The sequence below is a fragment of the Triturus cristatus genome, chromosome 4_2 (genome assembly GCF_964204655.1).
Source record: "Triturus cristatus chromosome 4_2, aTriCri1.1, whole genome shotgun sequence".
Taxonomy (NCBI): Eukaryota; Metazoa; Chordata; class Amphibia; order Caudata; family Salamandridae; genus Triturus; species Triturus cristatus.
In genome coordinates this window covers 822499705-822517016 of record NC_140586.1, presented here as the reverse complement: position 1 = coordinate 822517016, position 17312 = coordinate 822499705, and positions in this window count along the sequence as shown.

Here is a 17312-nt window from a genome sequence, read left to right as displayed (position 1 = left end):
GAAATGATGGACGGAGTGTTGAACATTGCAAACACTCACCCCCAGTCAACTGATCTGGGTTTAAGCCATCACTGTTCTTTAGCCCACTCTGCCACCCCAGTTCAGACATGGCCATATGCAAATCAGTCTGACCCTGTTCCTCATGGGAACAGTCCAGCCCGAACTGCCAAGCCATGTCTTCCCTGGACCGGAAACAAGCTTCCTAGGACCGGTTTCTGGCATTTCAGCCGTCTTCAGCCAGGCTTGCTTGAATCCAGTGGCAAAGTGAGCAAGGGACTCACGTCTGAGCATACCCTGCCAACTTATGGCGAACAAAGCAAAAACCAAAGGAAATGATGGACGGAGTGTTGAACATTGCAAACACTCACCCCCAGTCAACTGATCTGGGTTTAATCCATCACTGTTCTTTAGCCCACTCTGCCACCCCAGTTCAGACATGGCCATATGCAAATCAGTCTGACCCTGTTCCTCATGGGAACAGTCCAGCCCGAACTGCCAAGCCATGTCTTCCCTGGACCGGAAACAAGCTTCCTAGGACCGGTTTCTGGCATTTCAGCCGTCTACAGCCAGGCTTGCTTGACTCCAGTGGCAAAGTGAGCAAGGGACTCACGTCTGAGCATACCCTGCCAACTTATGGCGAACAAAGCAAAAACCAAAGGAAATGATGGACGGAGTGTTGAACATTGCAAACACTCACCCCCAGTCAACTGATCTGGGTTTAATCCATCACTGTTCTTTAGCCCACTCTGCCACCCCAGTTCAGACATGGCCATATGCAAATCAGTCTGACCCTGTTCCTCATGGGAACAGTCCAGCCCGAACTGCCAAGCCATGTCTTCCCTGGACCGGAAACAAGCTTCCTAGGACCGGTTTCTGGCATTTCAGCCGTCTTCAGCCAGGCTTGCTTGAATCCAGTGGCAAAGTGAGCAAGGGACTCACGTCTGAGCATACCCTGCCAACTTATGGCGAACAAAGCAAAAACCAAAGGAAATGATGGACGGAGTGTTGAACATTGCAAACACTCACCCCCAGTCAACTGATCTGGGTTTAATCCATCACTGTTCTTTAGCCCACTCTGCCACCCCAGTTCAGACATGGCCATATGCAAATCAGTCTGACCCTGTTCCTCATGGGAACAGTCCAGCCCGAACTGCCAAGCCATGTCTTCCCTGGACCGGAAACAAGCTTCCTAGGACCGGTTTCTGGCATTTCAGCCGTCTTCAGCCAGGCTTGCTTGAATCCAGTGGCAAAGTGAGCAAGGGACTCACGTCTGAGCATACCCTGCCAACTTATGGCGAACAAAGCAAAAACCAAAGGAAATGATGGACGGAGTGTTGAACATTGCAAACACTCACCCCCAGTCAACTGATCTGGGTTTAATCCATCACTGTTCTTTAGCCCACTCTGCCACCCCAGTTCAGACATGGCCATATGCAAATCAGTCTGACCCTGTTCCTCATGGGAACAGTCCAGCCCGAACTGCCAAGCCATGTCTTCCCTGGACCGGAAACAAGCTTCCTAGGACCGGTTTCTGGCATTTCAGCCGTCTTCAGCCAGGCTTGCTTGAATCCAGTGGCAAAGTGAGCAAGGGACTCACGTCTGAGCATACCCTGCCAACTTATGGCGAACAAAGCAAAAACCAAAGGAAATGATGGACGGAGTGTTGAACATTGCAAACACTCACCCCCAGTCAACTGATCTGGGTTTAATCCATCACTGTTCTTTAGCCCACTCTGCCACCCCAGTTCAGACATGGCCATATGCAAATCAGTCTGACCCTGTTCCTCATGGGAACAGTCCAGCCCGAACTGCCAAGCCATGTCTTCCCTGGACCGGAAACAAGCTTCCTAGGACCGGTTTCTGGCATTTCAGCCGTCTTCAGCCAGGCTTGCTTGAATCCAGTGGCAAAGTGAGCAAGGGACTCACGTCTGAGCATACCCTGCCAACTTATGGCGAACAAAGCAAAAACCAAAGGAAATGATGGACGGAGTGTTGAACATTGCAAACACTCACCCCCAGTCAACTGATCTGGGTTTAATCCATCACTGTTCTTTAGCCCACTCTGCCACCCCAGTTCAGACATGGCCATATGCAAATCAGTCTGACCCTGTTCCTCATGGGAACAGTCCAGCCCGAACTGCCAAGCCATGTCTTCCCTGGACCGGAAACAAGCTTCCTAGGACCGGTTTCTGGCATTTCAGCCGTCTTCAGCCAGGCTTGCTTGAATCCAGTGGCAAAGTGAGCAAGGGACTCACGTCTGAGCATACCCTGCCAACTTATGGCGAACAAAGCAAAAACCAAAGGAAATGATGGACGGAGTGTTGAACATTGCAAACACTCACCCCCAGTCAACTGATCTGGGTTTAATCCATCACTGTTCTTTAGCCCACTCTGCCACCCCAGTTCAGACATGGCCATATGCAAATCAGTCTGACCCTGTTCCTCATGGGAACAGTCCAGCCCGAACTGCCAAGCCATGTCTTCCCTGGACCGGAAACAAGCTTCCTAGGACCGGTTTCTGGCATTTCAGCCGTCTTCAGCCAGGCTTGCTTGAATCCAGTGGCAAAGTGAGCAAGGGACTCACGTCTGAGCATACCCTGCCAACTTATGGCGAACAAAGCAAAAACCAAAGGAAATGATGGACGGAGTGTTGAACATTGCAAACACTCACCCCCAGTCAACTGATCTGGGTTTAATCCATCACTGTTCTTTAGCCCACTCTGCCACCCCAGTTCAGACATGGCCATATGCAAATCAGTCTGACCCTGTTCCTCATGGGAACAGTCCAGCCCGAACTGCCAAGCCATGTCTTCCCTGGACCGGAAACAAGCTTCCTAGGACCGGTTTCTGGCATTTCAGCCGTCTTCAGCCAGGCTTGCTTGAATCCAGTGGCAAAGTGAGCAAGGGACTCACGTCTGAGCATACCCTGCCAACTTATGGCGAACAAAGCAAAAACCAAAGGAAATGATGGACGGAGTGTTGAACATTGCAAACACTCACCCCCAGTCAACTGATCTGGGTTTAATCCATCACTGTTCTTTAGCCCACTCTGCCACCCCAGTTCAGACATGGCCATATGCAAATCATTCTGACCCTGTTCCTCATGGGAACAGTCCAGCCCGAACTGCCAAGCCATGTCTTCCCTGGACCGGAAACAAGCTTCCTAGGACCGGTTTCTGGCATTTCAGCCGTCTTCAGCCAGGCTTGCTTGAATCCAGTGGCAAAGTGAGCAAGGGACTCACGTCTGAGCATACCCTGCCAATTTATGGTGAACAAAGCAAAAACCAAAGGAAATGATGGACGGAGTGTTGAACATTGCAAACACTCACCCCCAGTCAACTGATCTGGGTTTAATCCATCACTGTTCTTTAGCCCACTCTGCCACCCCAGTTCAGACATGGCCATATGCAAATCAGTCTGACCCTGTTCCTCATTGGAACAGTCCAGCCCGAACTGCCAAGCCATGTCTTCCCTGGACCGGAAACAAGCTTCCTAGGACCGGTTTCTGGCATTTCAGCCGTCTTCAGCCAGGCTTGCTTGAATCCAGTGGCAAAGTGAGCAAGGGACTCACGTCTGAGCATACCCTGCCAACTTATGGCGAACAAAGCAAAAACCAAAGGAAATGATGGACGGAGTGTTGAACATTGCAAACACTCACCCCCAGTCAACTGATCTGGGTTTAATCCATCACTGTTCTTTAGCCCACTCTGCCACCCCAGTTCAGACATGGCCATATGGCTTGGCAGTTCGGGCTGGACTGTTCCCATGAGGCACAGGGTCAGACTGATTTGCATATGGCCATGTCTGAACTGGGGTGGCAGAGTGGGCTAAAGAACGGTGATGGATCAAACCCAGATCTGTTGACTGGGTGTGGGTGTTTGATTGGTTCTGATGCTCCGTCCATCACCACCTCTTTTGTACTGCTTTGTTCGCCATAAGTTGGCAGGGTATGCTCAGACGTGAGTCCCTTGCTCACTTTGCCACTGGATTCAAGCAAGCCTGGCTGAAGACGGCTGAAATGCCAGAAACCGGTCCTAGGAAGCTTGTTTCCGGTCCAGGGAAGGCAAGGCTTGGCAGTTCGGGCTGGACTGTTCCCATGAGGCACAGGGTCAGACTGATTTGCATATGGCCATGTCTGAACTGGGGTGGCAGAGTGGGCTAAAGAACGGTGATGGATCAAACCCAGATCTGTTGACTGGGTGTGGGTGTTTGATTGGTTCTGATGCTCCGTCCATCACCACCTCTTTTGTACTGCTTTGTTCGCCATAAGTTGGCAGGGTATGCTCAGACGTGAGTCCCTTGCTCACTTTGCCACTGGATTCAAGCAAGCCTGGCTGAAGACGGCTGAAATGCCAGAAACCGGTCCTAGGAAGCTTGTTTCCGGTCCAGGGAAGGCATGGCTTGGCAGTTCGGGCTGGACTGTTCCCATGAGGCACAGGGTCAGACTGATTTGCATATGGCCATGTCTGAACTGGGGTGGCAGAGTGGGCTAAAGAACGGTGATGGATCAAACCCAGATCTGTTGACTGGGTGTGGGTGTTTGATTGGTTCTGATGCTCCGTCCATCACCACCTCTTTTGTACTACCTCCAGGAGAACAGCATCCTGCACCATCCCAGTCCGGGTTCCGCAGCAACCACAGCACCGAAACTGCCCTCATCGCCGCCACCGATGACATCAGGGCCCTGCTAGACAATGGAGAAACCGCGGCCCTCATCCTCCTGGACCTGTCAGCCGCCTTCGACACGGTCTGCCACCGCACACTACGCACACGCCTCCACGACGCTGGGATCCAAGAGAAGGCCCTGGACTGGACCACCTCCTTCCTCTCCGGCAGAACACAGAGCGTCCGCCTCCCCCCTTCCGCTCTGAAGCCACCAAGATCATCTGCGGCGTACCCCAGGGCTCATCCCTCAGCCCAACGCTGTTTAACATCTACATGGCACCGCTCGCCCACGTCGCCCGACTGCACGACCTCAACATCATCTCCTACGCCGATGACACCCAGCTGATCCTCTCCCTCACCAAGGACCCCCACACCGCCAAAACCAACCTCCGCGAAGGAATGAAAGCCGTCGCTGAGTGGATGAAGAACAGCCAACTGAAGCTGAACTCAGACAAGTCGGAGGTCCTCATCCTCGGATCCACCCCCTCAGCCTGGGATGACTCCTGGTGGCCGACTGCACTGGGAGCAGCTCCAACACCCACCGACCACGCACGCAACCTAGGGGTCATCCTCGACTCCACCCTCTCCATGACGGAGCAGGTCAACGCCGTCTCTTCCTCCTGCTTCAACACCCTCCGCATGCTCCGCAAGATCTACAAGTGGATCCCCACAGAAACGAGAAGAACAGTCACCCAGGCCCTCGCAGGTTGAACTACGGAAACACCCTCTATGCAGGAGCCTTGGCCAAACTCCTGAAATAACTTCAACGCATTCAGAATGCCTCGGCACGCCTGATCCTCGGCATCCCTCACCGCAGCCACATCACACCCCACCTGAGAGACCTGCACTGGCTCCCCGTCAACGAGAGGATAACCTTCAAACTCGTCACCCATGCACACAAGGCACTCCACAACACCGGACCAGCGTACCTCAACAAGCGACTCAGCTTCTACACCCCCACCCGCCAGCTTCGCTCCGTCGACCTCGCCCTCGCCACAGTCCCCCGCATCCGAAGAGCGACCTCCGGCAGCAGATCGTTCTCCCACCTCGCCGCCAAGACCTGGAACACTCTCCCCATCCACCTACGTCAGACCCAAGATCCGCTGACCTTCAGAAGACTCCTCAAGACCTGGCTTTTTGAGCAGTAGCAGTAGCAGCATGGGACGAGATTCTAGAGTGCAGTGAATTTTATAGTATTAGTTCTCAGCTGAGTCACGCTGCTGGCCGCTTGAGGAATGGTTTGATATTGGATACTATAATATTCACTGCACTCTAGAATCTCGTCCCATAATGCTTTGCAGGACCTTTGATTGGGATTGTATTTTTGCCCGTAACTGTGCTTGGGGTTGTCCTAGGAGGATGGGACCACCACCGAATCGTTCAGCATGATGTGCTCTTTGTGTTCAAGGCATCTGTATGGTTCTCTCCCTAGGTTAGGGAGGACCTCAAAATCAGCACGTCTCTCACTGCTTGCTGTATTTTCATTTCCACTTTTGTGAGATGACTATATGCATTTTAGCAAGTAAAGATAGAGTTACTTGTTGTTTTATCAAAGGTATGTGAGGTTTCTGTTTTATTAATTTGGATGAGACAGAACGGAGCTAGCAGAATTCTGTGTAGTGGTACTCCACCAACTATGCCCACCTTTACTCATACTGCTCACTTCTCACTAGTGGAGAGGTTATGGCAGATGAGCATTGTAGGGGAAAGGGAAATCCTTTAAAGAGAGTCTTTTTCTCTCTGGAATTCCCTTCTCTTTTTGAGACTCAGGAGCAGCAACATTGTCGTGGTGGCACCAGGGTTTTAAGTAGAAGCTTTTTTAATATTGTATACAATACATAGTTGCTTCCTATATATCTTATGCAACTAACAATAATTGACAAAGCCAATATTCCTGATTTCTTGTAGGTATGATGTTACTTTGTATCATATATCTGGATGCAATGACAGAAACAGCAAAATACAAGTCGGGCGGCACACTATGCTGAGCACAGATTTTTAGCGTACTTGTTTTTAAGCCATGCCCTTAATTACAGTGGCCACGCCCCTTTGACAGATCCCCCAGTTTTTTCATCCCACTTAAAGCCCTGCGTAAGGACATTGTTAATTTATACTTTAAAATGTGTGACTCACAAGTGCTTGGTAGAGCTGCAAACCTTTTTAGTTTACACTCAAACCCTTTCTTTGTCTGTTCATTCTGACCTAGAAGCCATTTTCCAGCTGGTTACCGGAATGTTGCGGTAAACTCCTGCACCGCAAATGGGTCAGTGCCCACTAGCTTTGGGCATAGAGAGTATCTGTTGCTTGGCACAGTTTAGGTGCACTGTGCCCTTAGTAAAGACTATGCTCTCCGTGTGGGCTAGTGAATCTAGATTATGATTCAGCAACATAACCTCCACCATCCAGTCTTTCTACCACTTTTATGAAGAGAACACCGAAATAATTCTCACTACAGCCTCCCAGACACCCTCATAACCTTCCAAAAATGATTATTAATTACCATTTTTCCTCCAAAAGAGATTTTTCCATCTCTCATCTCCTTCCTCTCTACTAATTACATTAAGTCAGAGAGTTGACTAAAAGACTTCTTTAGTGCTCCTAGTAACAATGAGCCGCCTTGCACTGTCGCTGCCCATGCGGCACCTATGGCTTGCATTAGTGAAAGCTGGTAACCACATTTCCGTCTTACAAAAGCCAAAAGGACTGACCCATCTGGGCAGTTTCCGATCCACTCTTTGGCCAGTGTTCTCGTGGTGCTACTACTCTGCATTCAAGGAAATTCACCTTTCCCTCAGTAAGACTGGCTTGTTGGGTCAGATGGAATAATTAAGGAGTCTTGCTCCTCCAATATTCTGAACTGAGGTACAGTGGAGAGGGCAGGTTTTCAGTCAACCCAGACAACTTCAAGGAATGCCCTCCCATCCTTAAAGTGACTGCTCCCTGCTTCGCCCTTCCGAAGGGCTGCGCGAACTTCACTCACCCGAGCAGCTTCCTCGTGAGGACTCTCTGGTGGGTTGGACCTCACTAGTCAAGTCCTGCTTTGACAATCCGTGTAGTCTCCTGTTCCTCTATTTTTACATGTATGTTCTTCTACCAGGGGACCAAGAGGAGAGAGTAGAAGTAAGCAGGGATTTAAGTGGGCGGCATCCTGCTGATGCTCATCACGACAGTTCTCAAAAGCAGGTGTTGGGACGGGTCCCTATAGGGGTCTCCCTTTTTGCCTTCATCATCAGGGTGAACAATAAATCTTGACTCTGCAGCAGTTCCACTCCTCACTGCCTTTGAGGTACCTTCATAGAGACTCGTTATAGTACTTTCACAGCCTCATCAATCCAGAAGGGAAGCATGTTCAATATTATGTACAACAAAGCCATAGTTGTTGCAACTGACAACCATTGACAAAGCCAATAGTCCTGCCATGTTGTAGGCGTAATGTTACTTGTATTATATATCTGAATGCAATGACAGAAGAAGCAAAATACTAGTCGTGCAGCACACTATGATAAGCATAGATTTTTGGTTTATGTTTTATTTAACCGACACCCTTATTTACATCAACCACGCCCCTTTGAGAGACCCACCTCCTAGTTTTTTCATCCAGCTTAAGTCCTGGAAATAAGCATATCAAATGTCTGCTGAAAGTAATCTGTACAGAATGTTGGTTGAAAACGCTCTTTAGACACACAATCATACACACAGCCTCTTAGACAGAGTGGACAAGATTAGCATGTGTTCACAATGAAGTGACTTGTCAGCATCTCCAGTTACATCAGCCTCTTCAAAGTGGTTTACCCTGAGAAGTGCAGGAGATGCCCAGAACACTTGTGTGCATTCTGTTAAGAATCCTCATTCATGGTGTACATCTTGTCTGAGCTCAATCTTCTCCCCTCCCTGCTCCCTATCAATATTTAAATACAGTCTATGTACATACAGTGAACAGTGCTGGATCCTCTGTAGATGTGTTAGAACCCCTGAGATGTCACTCAGAGGAATCAAAACTGTACAGCAGGGCCTTCCCCACACTGCAGGAGAAGGCTCCGCATGGACCAGTCTCTCCAATTGAAATGTCAGCCAAAGTAAAGTGAGTGTGATGGGCAGACAGACCCACCATTCATGCTCTGTAAGGTTTCTTGGAGCCGGAACACATGGTGTCTAGGACAGGGGCGCTCAGCCCCATAAGACAGCGATGTGCTCACTCACATCCCAGACACACATGCTACAGTGACAGGTCCTCTGATCACACACGCGGTCACTGACATCACTCGATCTTTATCGCATGGCCAATCACCAGGCAGCCTACTATGCTTGTCGATTGACCATTTATTGCAGGATTAAGCTGTCAGTCCCTTTGCATTGCAAGTGACAAAGAGCATTCTGCTGTGGAGAAGACACAGATCAAGCTGTTCCTAGTTCACTGAGGAGGAAGACAATGTTGAAGCACCATCAGAAACAGATAAGCTACATACGGTGGGAAGGTTTTTGTGTGTGTCTCCGCAGTACCTGTGCTAGCATGCATGCTCATGTGTATTTGTCTTGTGTGTGTATGATGGCCACCACATGGCATCTAAGGGCTGCCAGTCCTGGCATCAAGTGGCAACCTCAATCAAGCATCTCTTGTCTGCCAGCCACTGCACCAAGTGATTACAATCCTCGTGTCTGCAGACCACCCACCCCACACTGACACTCCACCTAGCATAAGAGCTCCCCACGAAGTATATTGTGGGCATACTAATATCTAAGATGACCTAGGCATGCAGGTCATTCCCTGGCATATGAGGGCCTCTAATGGCTTCTGGTGGGAACGCTCTCATGAGGTAGACATGACTGATATTTGGTGGATTACACTAGGAAGAAATGGCATCCCTTGCCTTTGATTGTGAAACATGGGCTTGTGAGACAGAATCATTCCATGAGGGACAGTGGTACGTGAGAGGTTGATGAAAATGGCAAAATGGTATTTGTAGATCAAGTTCACAAATTTACCAAAAATTAAAAGCTGGTAGTTGAAACTAGAAAAATAACAGCTTTTTTGTTTCGTGAGATCAAATTTATTTAGGAAAAATATAATTGTTATTTGGGAACAAAATGAATGTAAATTCAGAAAATCTATGGTAATTGCATTACATTTGAGGCATTTCTGGCTGATGTTATTTCCTTAGTGCCAGATAACACTTGCTGCTCCTGTTATTATTGGATTACTCAGGTGATGCCAACTCATTATCTATATTCACTTTTTTAATATTATTATTTGCTGCTGTCTGACACCTGAATCTGTTAAATTGTTGTAATTTTACTGATACATCTGCTGACTGAGTCACTGAGGTCTCTTAATCTATTGTCTGAAACTGCTTTAGCTCTGCTGTCCTGTAAGTGATATTTTGTTTTTTTGTGTAAAATTTTATTTTTCCCACCCTGCCCCTTTAAATAGATTCTCAGTCAGCCTCTTACAGAGCATCTACTTAGAAGAGGCAGAATGAGAAAATGGAGAGCAGATGCAAGGTTGAAATGAGGAAAGATGGCATATATGTCTTAACAAATGACAGGAGATCATGTATAACATATGGCTTTTTAGCCAATTATTAATAACAAATAAAAAAACATTGTTTTGTCCAACCAACACCCCTTTTTAGGTCTCGCCTGAGCCAGCGCGCATGCGCTGCCCTGCAAGGCTTATTGTAAGGACTTCCAAAAGGACTTCCAATTCCCAGAGCTTTGCTCGTGGTTTTTTTTTTACTGCCACGCATTTGATTGGCCATTGCGTAAGGCTTCCGCAAAAGAAAGCACGCAAATGGCCAAAGGCTAAGGTTTGTCCCGCCTTATCTTTAAATGTCCCCTCCCATGGCCTATGGGTCTCAGGAGCGAGCATTGTCGCAGCTGCATTCTTTACATGGTGCCACCTGTTATGTATTATGTTACAAATTAACATTGTGGCGGTCGCGCTTATTGAAGGAAAGAAAATACGACATGGAAGGTGCGAGCTCGCAGTCGTGCGCGAGCTGCTCGGCTTTGAGGACACTTGCTGCACTTCTGTGGATTTTTTTCACGTCAAAAGGCTGATTTTTCAGTGGGAGAATGGAGGTAAGAGTGAGTTGTTTTATACGAGGACAGTTTCGGCTTCTGAATCGATATCCCGACATTGTACTCTGTCAGACTTCTTTTGTTATCGGGAGAAATGTTTAGTTTACTTTCGGGCAGTGCCAGGAATTATTAGTCTTGTCCCCAGCGCCCCCTTCCCTTTCATGCCTGTACTATCTGTAAAGATGAAAGGAGCATTGGGCAGAGCGGCTTACTTCCGGGTTTGTAGTCTGCCGTTCTGCTTATATGGGTGGCACTATCTGAATAAAAACAAATACAAATGGAGCGCTGAGATAGGATCTTATCACGTAATAGGATCGCCTCTTGTTCCCGAAGCCTGTTTTCAGATTCCCTGTGTGCCAGGTTTGTGAAGTGTTGCCTCTGTGTTTCCAGGTCAGCAGAAGGAGTTTCCTGTCTTTGCCGGTAGTTATGTTGGATGGAGACAGCAAACTTGAATGGCTTCTTGAGGCTTCTGTATTTATCATAACAATCTTTTATCTTTATTTTATTGGCGTGCAGTCTGCTGTAAGCGCCTCAGTGGTGGAGAATACGTGGACTAAGTGCAGGGACTGATACATTACCCCAGGAGGCGGCCTGGGGTTAGATTTCGATATTCTAGTTTCACTGTCTTAACTCTGGAGCTTCACAGTCCTCACACAAGTGCACCTCCTCTCCTCTCCTTTCCTCTCCGCTCTGCTGTGGACACCGTTGCGCTGGCAAACCTCTGCCCCTCCTCCTTAAAACATGGTCAACTACACGCTTGCAGCTAGCTTACCTTTTTAAGGGTAGTGAGGCGAGTGCTTGTCTAAAAAGACCTGCACCTTGGAGTTGAGAGGAAGGACACTGGAGGGAGTGCACCTCTATTCACAGGGGGCGGGCAGACAACTGATGGAAAAGAGAGCAAGGCAAGAGGTTTTTTTTCTACTGTATATGATCTGTACATTTAGTTGGGTGGGTGTATTGCAAGTGTCCAGTGTAAGTACAGGAGAACTTGGTCCACTACAAGTTTTCAGGATATCGGCATAAAAATGCCTCTTACGTACACTGATTCTGTATGGAACCCATGTACATTGTTTCTGTCTCTCCTGGCAGTCCTGTATTTGGTGCTTGAGGAAGGCACTGTATTGCGAGCCCCTTAGGTTGAAGTACTTCATAGATAGTTCCACTTCTATGGTCATTCACCCCTAGCTCTTTTAATAGCCAATTAATTCACTGCTAAATGCATTACCGTTTAATTAACCCTTCTGTTGACAAAGGTTTGAGGGTGGTGGGGGATGGGGGATGAGTCAGGGCTCTGCAGTGCATTTAACATTCTTCTTTTTGTTGTGAAGGGTTGATGGATTGTGGGAATGAGGTGCAAAGGAATGCAACATAGATACACTCCACATAATACCACTCAGTGCCACATAATTACACGCCACATAATTACACTCCACTCAATGCAACATAAATACACTCCACATAATACCACTCAGTACCACATAATTACATGTCACATAATTACACTCTTTTCAATGCAACATAAATACACTCCACATAATAACTCTGTGGCACATAATTACACTCTACTCGATGCAACATAAATACACTCCACATAATACCACTCAGTGTGACAGTTTCACGCCACATAAATACACTCTACTCAATGCAACATATATACACCCCACATACCAATCAGTACCACATAATTACAAGCCACCTAATTACACTCTACTCAATGGAACATACAAACACTCCACATAATACCACTCAGTGCCGCATATATACAGGCCACATAATTACACCTTACTCAATGCAACATAAAAATACCACTCAGTACCACATAATTAAACTCTATTCAATGCAACATAAATGCAGTCCACCTAATACCACTGTGCCACATAATTACACTCTACTCAATGCAACATAAATACACCCCACATACCAATCAGTACCACATAATTACAAGCCACATAATTACACTCTACTCAATGCAAACATAAAAGCACACCACATAATACCACTCAGTGCATATATATACAGGCCACATAATTACACCTTACTCAATGCAACAGAAATATACTCAATATAATACCACTTAGTACCTCATAATTACACGTCACAATTACACTCTATTCAATACAACATAAATACACTCCACATAATACCACTCAGTGCCACATAATTACATGCCTCATAATTACACTTTACTCAATGCAACATAAATACACTCCACATAATACCACTCAGTGACACATAATTACATGCCTCATAATTACACTTTACTCAATGCAACATAAATACACTCCACATAATACCACTCAGTGCCACATAATTGCATGCAACATAATTCCACTCTACTCAATGCAACATAAATACACTTCACATAATACAACTGTGCCACATAACTACACACCACATAATTACACTCTACTCAATGCAACATAAATACACTGCGCAAAATACCACTCAGTGCGACATAGTTACACGCCACATAATTACACTCTACTCAGTGCAACATAAATACACTCAACATACCACACGGTACCACATAATTACACGCCACATAATTACACTCTACTCAATGCAACATAAATACACTCCACATAATACCACTCAGTGCCAGATAATTACACACTGCATAATTACACTCTACTCAATGCAACAGAAATACACTCCACATAATACCACTCAGTACCACATAATTACACGCCACATAATTACACTCTATTCCATGCAACATAAATACACTCCACATAATAACACTGTGCCACATAATTTCACGCCACATAATTACACTACTTAATGCAACATAAATACACTCCATTTTATACCACTCAGTGCCACATAATTACACACCACATATTTACACTCTACTCAATGCAACATAAATACAATCAACATAATACCACTCAGTACCACATAACTACATGTCACATAATTACTCTATCCAAATGCAACATAAATACACTCCACAAAATACCCCTCAGTGTGACATAGTTACACGCCACATAATTACCCTCTACTCAATGCAATATAAATACACTCCACATACCACTCAGCACCACAACATTTTACACACATAATTACACTCTACTCAATGCAACATAAATACACTCCACATACCACTCAGCACCACAAAATTTTACACACATAATTACACTCTACTCAATGAAACATAAATACACTACACATAATACCTCTCAGTGCCACATAATTGCATGCCACATGATTACACTCTTCTCAATGTAACATAAATACACTCCACATAATACCACTCAATGACACATAATTATATGGTACATAATTACACTGCACTCAATGCAACATACTCTCCAAAAATGACCACTCAATGGCACATAATTATATGGTACATAATTACACTGCACTCAATGCAACATACACTCCAAAAATGACCACTCAGTGCCACATAATTATATGCTACATAATTACACTGCACTCAATGCAACATACACTCCAAATAATACCACTCAGTGCCACATAATTACATGCCACATAATTACACTCTGCTCAATGCAACATGATTACACTCCACATAATACCACTCAGTACCACATAATCACACGTCACAATTACACTCTATTCAATGCAACATAAATACACTTCACATAATACCACACAGTGCCACATAATTACACACCACATAATTACACTCTACTCAATGAAACGTAAATACACTCCACATAATATCACTCAGTAGCACATAATTACACATCACATAATTACACTCTACTCAATGCAACATAAATACACTCCACATAAATGCACTCTAGGCCACATACCACCAATCAACATAAATGCATCCCGCACAATGACACAATTTCACTAGGCATGATTTCAATCAACACCACAGTTCCAGGCCACACAATTCTACTCCACCCATTTCCAATACACACTACATAATTACACACCAAACAACATATTTCAACTCCACAATCCACAACATACCTCCAATTCACATCATATAGTGGCACCGCCTGACCACCAAATATCACTCACCACCACCATTTTGCATCAGCGCACCACCTAAGCATCGCCTAAACATCACCTAAGCATCACGTCAGTCTGCCCTCGGAATCTGGCATCTGTCGATTCTTCCCTAGTGTCCGTCCGCTGCTCGTGTTCTAATTAAACTACTGTTTTCCAACCTCCACTTCCCCGTTATTTATCTCCCGCTTTCCCATAACAAAACAATTCAAACCACAAACACGCATGAGAACAGGCAAGACGAATTTGCTAGCAGTCCAAGTACAAAAAACTAGAAGACATTTTTTATGTTAAAATCTTTTTTTAATCAGGTTGTTCAGTTGTATATAATGTCGTCTTGGTTTGTATAAAGGTAACAAAAATGCTTAACACTTTTTATTACAACTTTTCAACATGATGCACAGCAGCCACAATGCTCTACAACATAGCCAAAAGTTCTAGCTAAACAGGCCAAAAAGCGAGACCTATTGGCCATGCCAATGCTTGCTCTTTTTTACTATATTGCACAGCATAAACTCAGGTTTTTAAAATCTTTTTGAGGTCCCTGACCTCCTGACTGCACTGAGGAAATACTGGAATGCTCACTCACTCAACATATGTATGTGATAGAGGATATGGCCTAATGGCTAAAGCGGTCGACCTCGAAGCTGGGGAACGGGGTTCGAGTCTCAGCAGAGCGGTTGACCTCGAGGCTGGGGAACTGGGTTCTAGTCTCGGCAGGGACGCTCCACATCCTGTGATTCTGGGCAAATCACTTAATCTCCCTGTCCTTAACAAAATGAATGTGTCTGTATGTAACACAACTGGAGCTCATGTAATGCGCTCTTATACCGTTGGGTCGAATTTGCCTTATATAAAACTCAAGGAAACTTGTATAGTGGATCCGACTATACATAGAACTTCACACTTCTTAAAATGTCACCAGCCAACTCTGATGATTAACCTACATGGGCAATATTGAGATAGCCACTGGTTATCATGAAATGGGGCGATCATCCAGCCCCTGTGGACCAATGCTGAATACCTCTGATTATTAATCTATTTAAAGAAATCTAGACTTGAACCTTTATTACCTCCAATGCCTTGGTTTTAGTGCCTGTTATTAATAACTATTTATTAACACGTTGTGTGACATACGTCCTCCAATATATTGTGCTTAAAAGTGTAATGATCGACATCAGGACAAAGGATGTCGTGATGTCACTGCCAGTGATGTAAGTCTGGGTTAAAGATGTTGTGAGGTTGTGATGTCACTGCCAATGATCCAAGTCTGGGTTAAAGAGGTCGTGATGTAACTTCCAGTGATGTAAATCTGGGTTAAAGGGGTTGTGATGTCACTTCTTCCAGTGATGTAAATCTGGGTTAAAGGGGTTGTGATGTCACTTCTCCCAGTGATGTAAATCTGGGTTAAAACGGTTGTGATGTCACTTCCAGTGATGTAAATCTGGGTTAAAGGGGTTGTGATGTCACTTCTTCCAGTGATGTAAATCTGGGTTAAAGGGGTTGTGATGTCACTTCTTCCAGTGATGTAAATCTGGGTTAAAGGGGTTGTGATGTCACTTCTTCCAGTGATGTAAATCTGGGTTAAAGGGGTTGTGATGTTACTTCCAGTGATGTCAGACTGGTTTGATGGGGTTTCGTTGTCTCTAGTACCCCGATGATGTTCGTACACTGAATCCACGGCTGTTTTCCATTCATCGTACTTCATAAACGGGAAAGCATGCTTTGATCCGAGTGAAGAAAGTTTAAGGGGCTTCCCAGGTGAGGTGGGCTGCAGGCTAACTGCGGTCCTTGGCTCCTGACCGCCCCCCAGGCAGCCCTCGGCTTGTTCTTACTGCAGAAGGGAGTGGAGACGGACCCGAAATGACTGCAGGGACAGAAACCAGAGACAAAAGAAATTGACAGGCTCTAATAGTCACTTTCGGGGCATTTTTATTTCTCTGATGAGGGCACCACTTCACGGTCGTTAACTAATGAGCCAGTAAAGAGGGCGCGGGCTCTGGGCGGGGTCACCCAGCAGGCTTTGATGGAGCCTAACTATGCATTATATGGGGCAATGCCAGGCCGGGCCGCGGGTGAGTGATGGATGGCGTTGGAGCGGCTGCGGGTCAATAGTGATTTCAGCTTACTGTCTCCTGCGGTGCATTTTATTGATGCCCCAGAGGGCTGCAGGTGGAAAGATCTGCCTGCGCCGGCCAGGTATGCGCAGAGCAGGGGCAGGGGCCATCATCTAACTCAGGAGTACTGGAGTTATGCAACACGGAACGACCAGATTACGCGGCAGAGTTGACTGTATCATGCGGTCAGAAAGGCAAACTGTGTGGTGTAATGCGGCACATTTTGTGACAGTATTACTACATTATTTTGTGTTTTTCTTACACATGTTAATAGTGTCTGGGTAAAGGGCTCCACCTTAATACTCTATATAGCAATAGGTCATTGAAAGGTGATCAGTCACCTTTTGCAGAGAGTCATCCAGGCAGCGGCAACACGTGTCCCCGCACTCTTAGTAATTTATGATCGGTTTACGATAGAAACAAAATAGTGTTTTGTTAAAATCTGAAAATTATGCAGCAGATGGTGGA